The sequence below is a fragment of the Ipomoea triloba genome, chromosome 7, assembly GCF_003576645.1.
Source record: "Ipomoea triloba cultivar NCNSP0323 chromosome 7, ASM357664v1".
In the NCBI taxonomy this organism is placed as follows: domain Eukaryota; kingdom Viridiplantae; phylum Streptophyta; class Magnoliopsida; order Solanales; family Convolvulaceae; genus Ipomoea; species Ipomoea triloba.
The window spans coordinates 16937505-16944209 of NC_044922.1; the positions used below are offsets into that span (position 1 = coordinate 16937505).

At 34.0% G+C, this 6705-nt stretch overlaps 1 pseudogene; it reads right to left on the reverse strand.

The window, feature by feature from the left end:
- Positions 1-2728: 2728 nt before the first annotated feature.
- On the reverse strand, positions 2729-3308 carry LOC116024231 (annotated as a pseudogene).
- Between the last annotated feature and the right edge of the window lie 3397 nt (positions 3309-6705).

Consider the following 6705-nt stretch of genomic DNA (forward strand, 5'->3'; position numbering starts at 1 on the left):
TCCATCTTTTTGCAAATAAATTGAAAAAGTAATCTTACAAAATTACTATTACGCAAAATCAGTATTCTGCGTGTGTAGAATTGGAATTATTATTATTGGTGTAAAATCAATATTTGAATTAGGGAAAAGGGTCAAATACACCCTCCAACTTTATGTAAGAAGTCAATTAGGNTTTTTTTTTTTTTTTTTTTTTTTTTTTTTAAATTAGTAAACATATTGCTGAATATAGAGTTGTCCAAAAATGTGTGAATGTAGAGGCTTCAAAGTGTGAATGTAGAGTATAGAAATCGTGAATGTAGATTTATGATTGTGTGAAGGTAGAGTTGCCCAGAAATCTGTGAATGTGGAGGTTTCAAATTGTGAATATGGAGTATAGAAATCGTGAATATAGAGTTATGCATGTGTGAATATGTAATAGAGTTAAGAAGTTCTAACAACTTGTAGCCCTGTAATGTGTGAATGTGGAGTTCTCAAGTTGTGAATATGGAGGATAGGACCTGTGAATATAGAGTTTTGAATGTGTGAATGCATAACAGTGGTAATATAGTTACTAAACATATAATCCTGTAATGTGTGAATGTGGAGTTTACAAAGTATGAATGTAGAGTATCATATAATCTTATAATGTGTGAATGTGGAGTTTGCAAAGTGTGAATGTAGAGTATCATATAATCCTGTAATGTGTGAATGTGGAGTTTACAAAGTGTGAATGTAGAGTATAGTGTATGTGAATGTAGACCCAGGTCCACCTTGCAATGTGGACCTGGGTCAACGGCATAACAACTCTTATTGAGCTCATTGGGCCTTTACAGTGGCATACTTCTAAGGAATTATATCTTATGGGCTTATGCGTTATTTGGATTGTTACACATTAATGCTCCAATTGATCTTCTTTGTTAATTTTGCTTCAGCGGTGGGCCGTTGATGCTTTACAATTTGGGCTTCTTATTTGATGTCTATTGTGCTTTATTTCTTCTAATTTTAGAGGTATGCTTTGTGAGTTTGTACATATTTTGTTTGGTTCTAATTTATTTACATTTACCAAAAAAAAAACATAACTGATAGTTGATTCAGTGTAAAAGATTAACATGTGTAATTACATGATTTTTAGTTCTGAAATTAACATAATATTATCGTTGGGCATTCGCGCAAAGCGCTTGCCCATGACTAGTTTAAAAACACAAGACAGTGGAAAAATTCCAACAAAATTCTAATATGTTAGTTAATTTCCATATAAAATTTTAGTTAATATATACTATTAATTTTGTAATACAAATAGGATTCTAATATATTACTTACTGTTCATAAAACTTGTTGTAAAAGTCATTTGCGGTACAAATTCATTAGATATTAGATCATTTGTGCTCACATCATATCTTTTTTTTTCGTCATAAATAATTAATCTATAATTACATCTATACGTTTAGCATAATGAAGTGTTTAAATAGGAAAAAGAATTCATCTTTATGCAAAATTAGTATTCAAATAAATAGGAAAAACAATCCATTTTTACAAAAATAAATTAAGGAATCCATCTTTTTGCAAATAAATTGAAAAAGTAATCTTACAAAATTACTATTACGCAAAATCAGTATTCTGCGTGTGTAGAATTGGAATTATTATTATTGGTGTAAAATCAATATTTGAATTAGGGAAAAGGGTCAAATACACCCTCCAACTTTATGTAAGAAGTCAATTAGGCCCTCAAACTTTTGAAAGTTGCAATTAGATATTTTAACATATTAATTTAGTGCATAAAGACCCAAAACCCTAATAATGACCTGCAATAGCAGGTCAATAATGTATCAACAGAACTTCGGCAACATTCCGGCAAAGGCGACTGGTTCGGCGTTTGGCGAGCAGCAATTCTTGGGCAAAAATCTAGTTCGACGACGAATTTCATTGGCGGTGTAGAATTCCGTTCGGCGTTACATCAAATTAATTTGATAATCTCATCAAATTTTTCTTCAGCGGTATTGATTCTGGGTTGAGGAGCAATTTTCTGGTTTAGGCAACAAATTCTCCGGTCAGTAGCTTTGTAACTCCAGCAAGGTAGGTGCAATCTCTCCACCTGGGCAGCACGTTAAATCTAGTGCTCCTTCTTTTACATAGTGTTTTTCCTTTATTCAATTGGTGTGAATTTAGCTAATAGGTTGCTATTCAATTAGCACTTTTCGAATTGCTAACTTGCTGTGATGATTACGAATAGAGCTTTCAATTTCATTTGGTGTTGTTGAGTAATTAGTTTAGTTTAATTTGGTAATTGTTTAAATGAATTGTATCTATGCCGTACTTGGAATCATCATGTTTGGCTGAGCATGGTGGCCGCCTCCGGCGAACTGCAAGTCACGACTTCATCGGAATCTCGTTGGAGCTCTACTAGTGCATTATTGACCTGCAATAGCAGGTCACTATTAAGATTTTGGGTCTTGATGCACTAAATTAATATGTTAATGTGTGTAATTGCAACTTTCAAAAGTTCAAGGGCTTAATTGACTTCTTACATAAAGTTGAAGGGTGTATTTGACCCTTTTCCCTTTGAATTATCATTATTGGTATAAATAATAATTAATATAGAGTAAATACCCAAAATGGTCCCTCGACTATAGCATAATTCACAAATTAGTCCTCAACTATTGATTGAACCCAATTAAATCCTCAACTATTCAATTTTTACCTAATTTAGTCCTCCGTCAATTCATCCGTCTAAAACTTGTTAACTCTAAGGTCATATGCGTAATTTCACCATGTCAACCTCCAAAATCACCCACTGCCTCACTGTTTTCCCACTCCAACATCTGGTTGGTGTATAACAACCCCCACCGCAGGTGTAGTAAATCCCCTCGCAGAGATTGGTGATTTCGACGGGGAAGCTCGGGTCCTGGCCGGCGTACCACGCGTTTACCAGCGGGTTCATTGAGAGCTCAGCAATCTCGTGAGCGATCACACTTATCATCCCGTCAACCCGATATTTCCGTTAGGGGATTTTAGGGGTTTCAGATCCGGAATGTAGTCAGATATGACGAACAATATGCGCAGATTCCTAGGCATAATTTAGCGGAGTTTCTGACCTCGGCGTACGACAGCGTGTAGTAGACGATGGACGGGAAGGTGAAGTAATGGAAGCCGCAAACGGACAACGTACCTCCTGGACGAGAAGGCACCGTGACAGTAGATTTAATCACGGATTGGACCATTAACTTGGTCAGGGACTTGTCGTCGGAGCAAAACCCGCTGTTCTTCTCAACGCCGAGGATCACATTTTGGGAAATATTGGCGCCGATCTGAGCTCTGTTTTCCATGACCATGGTTCTCTCTAGCGGCGGCGATGGCTGCCTTAGCCCACCACTGTTCTCCTTGGCGGTGATGGAGTTAAAAGTGCAAAGGGAGATAATAGACAATAGAAAGATGACGTATGAGGTCTTAATGTCAAGGTCTGATGAAATTACGGATATGATCTTAGAATTAACAGGTTTTAGACGGATGAATTGACGGAGGACTAAATTAGGTAAAAATTGAATAGTTGAGGATTTAATTGGGCTCAATCAATAGTCGAGGACCAATTTGTGAATTATGCTATAGTCGAGGAACCATTTTGGGTATTTACTCATTAATATATTATTATTTCCTTATAAAATTATGCAAAATTTTCAAAGAATTTTTCCGTTTATTACGCACAATTTGTTTCCATTATTCTCACAATTATAATTTTTTAATTGTTCTCAGAATTTGGTAACCATTTTTTATTTTTAAGTACGTATTGACTTTAATTTGTGGTAACAATTTATTAGATATTGGTTAATTACCATATAAAATTTTGTTACCAATTAAGCTTTATTATTAATTTTTTTTACCAATTAATTAATATTCATATTAGTTTGGGCGGAAAAGTTGAAGAGGATAATTTTACTTTTATTGATCTACATTTACAATTATTATAAGAGCCAATAATGTTTGTTAGGGAATGAATTTTCTAATTAAGTGGGTAATCAAATCCCATAGTAATGTTCTATAAGCCTGTAAACCAAACAATAACAATAACTTTGATTTCATTCCTGACGGCTAAACCCATGAACCAAACACACCCCCTTATAGTGTTTGTTTAATTAATTATCCTTTATTGCTAAATTATATATCTTCTCGATCTTAAAGGCAAAGTACCAAATATTCACACTAGTATAGTATTTTATATACTTTTTTTTTGGGGTGAGGAGGAAAACACGAGCTCGTGTGTAATAATTTACAAATCACATAAAAATGATAAATTGTACTAGGAAAATTATGTATCACAAATTCTCCCAAGGAAATGTTGGCAAGGATTGAATCTGTAATCTTTAGGTACGGAAATCATACTTCAGCCACTTGACCACCACTTTCAGGGCTAATAAACCATATTTTAAAACAATGGGATACTACAAATTTAATCAAATATACATATATACTAGAAATTAAATATTGTTCATTAAAAGAAACTTTAGTAATGGTTATGATTATGATTATATTTTATAAATTGTGATGATACGAACTAAATTGAATAGGGAATTTAGCGCAAATTTTACTGTGGACCACAATCCACCAAGCATTGTGGTCCAAGTGACAAAACGACATCGTTTTATTAATGAAAACAGATGAATGAAACGACCTCCATTCTGAGCAATTGCAGTTTCCTTTCAACACAACTGCAGTATCAGTTCAACACAATTGTAGTTCCAGACGGATGAAACGGCCTCCGTTCCGCGCAACTGCAGTTCCCTTTCAACACAACTGCAGTATCAGTTCAACACAACTGTAGTATCATTTGAGATAAACTGTAGTATCAGTTACGGAGATTTATGGGAGCCGTTTCTCCCACTTATTGAAACGACGTCGTTTTGTGACCATGATTCACAATGTATTGTGGACCGCGATCCACGGTTTAACGACTGGGAATTTAGAACCCAAAATGCAACTTTAGCGAGTTGTATTGGTCATATTTGTGATGCCAATTAGAAATGGAACACAATAAACTTCTTCTCTCCCCACATTAGAAACTCCCCATGCAAATGAAGTCTATCCTTAAAAAGAAAATGAGAAACAAAAAAAAAAGAAAAGAAAAAAAAAATCAGCAAACACATTATTAAATTTTACATAGCTTGCCAAAGGCCTTGTGGTCTAGTGGCACCCGGTGTCCCCGTTTACACTCTCACATGGATGATGGGAGTCTTTGTGCTTCAGTAGGTTGAACAAGTAGCTATAAACATATACTACATTGTAACGGAGTCAGTACTCAGGAAAAAAAAATAATTTACATAGCTTAGTTATGAAAACCAAATTTCGACGAAATTAGGGATACAAAGAACATTATGTAAAGAACGATCATAGCCCAATACGAATAACTAATGTATTGATTTTATTAATTGGGCTGACCGATATACAATCACTAGTCCCAGTTTTGTGAATGGATTGTTAATAAATATATAACTAATGTATTGATTTTTTACATACGTACCATTTTGAATTTTAAATATTCTTGTTGCGGTCGATTGGAATTTTTGACATATAATTTATTAATTTACAAGTGATTTATTACACTCAATTATTCATTTTTTTTTCTTCTTAATATTTGCATATAGCAAGGATATATTAAGTTCCTAAAAATTTAATTGATGGAAAAGTATCAGACATCTTCTAAGGTTCCACCTAATGTTAAATATTCATACATTTAATATCTTCTTCTTTTTTTTTTGACAAGCAAAGGAATACCATATATTAAAACCAATGCGAAATACAACTAGGCGGGGTAGACTCCCACACCCGAAGGACAGAGGAAGAACCAGTTGTCCGTGCTAATACATGAGCCTCGCTGACCTATTGACATGGCGAACCAAAACGTTCCCAATGTCACAACCAATCGAACGACACTGCTTAGTAACTAAACCAACTATAGAAAAATTTTGTCTAACTGAATTAAAACTTTGAACAAAAATTTAAACAGTCTGACTCCATAAAATATCTTCTCGCTGAACGCGACTTGATCCATGAAAGCGCCTCCTTCACAGCCAAAACTTCTGCTAGATAGGGAGGGATCCTGAGAGCAATGCAATTGACCACTTAGCGCCGCCACAAAGAGACCCTCATGATTACGAAGAACAGCACCAAATGTACATTTAATATCTTTAAACTATGAGTCTATGACTAATTCATACCTACTCCTCTCATTACAATAAAACAAGTTTTTGCTTAAAAACTTGGTTTTTGCCTTAATTAATTATTCTTTCTTGCATAACCAAACTTACCAAATAAACTTCATCACAATAAAACTATATATCTTCTTGATCGAAAAGGTAACTTACCAAATATTATTCAATCTAATATTTGATATTGAGTATTGAACTTTGACTGCTTACAAGTACTCTACTTGCATTGTAAACGATTAGATAAAAGGAAGATATTAATATACCATTTTTTGTGTGAAGAGAGAAACTCACAATCACTACTTGAGAGTGCACACTAATAAACATGCTCTTATGTAATAGCTTGCAAACCATACAACAAAGGTAACGTACCAAATATTATTCACACTAATATTTTTATTGAGTACTAGTATTTTCGCCCGTGCGTTGCACGGAATGGATTTGCTATAATATTTTAAGAATATTTGGATCGATATACAATTATATAAATTATAACATCAAATATTATATAGTGCAATTGATGAAATTTGTT